This window comes from Sinocyclocheilus rhinocerous, unplaced genomic scaffold (genome assembly GCF_001515625.1).
Source record: "Sinocyclocheilus rhinocerous isolate Xijiao unplaced genomic scaffold, SAMN03320098_v1.1 scaffold625, whole genome shotgun sequence".
Lineage (NCBI taxonomy): Eukaryota > Metazoa > Chordata > Actinopteri > Cypriniformes > Cyprinidae > Sinocyclocheilus > Sinocyclocheilus rhinocerous.
Window position 1 is genome coordinate 419,183 of NW_015646350.1, and position 481 is coordinate 419,663.

Consider the following 481-nt stretch of genomic DNA (forward strand, 5'->3'; position numbering starts at 1 on the left):
TCTCATTTTTCATTTAAAAACATGAGATGCAGTGGGACGGGTTTTTCCCCATCCCACTGCATCTCGTGTTTTTAAATGAAAAATGCAATCTGTGTGATTGGCTTTCGGCCCTATTTATTAAACTATGAATACATACATAATGCTGATTTGTTTATAGTTGTTTAAGCAACTTAATTAATTATAATTGGTTTATAAACATTATTTAAAACATTATGCACTTTTTTCACAGATAGTCATGTTATCTTATATGCTTTGAATAAACGTTCATTGGTCGATGCGCCCTCTTGTGGCCTCAGGAGAGAAGCCAATAGCTTTTCTTCACCCTAACTGAAATTATGCATTTTAAATTAGAATATAATTCGAATTTTGATAATATTTAAGCACAAAATTCGAATGTAGTTTTTCAGCCATTTTGACAGCCCTAGTGTTCAGGTGTTGCCGTTCTCAGCGCCGTCAAAATAAAAGTCTCGCCATGAACGCA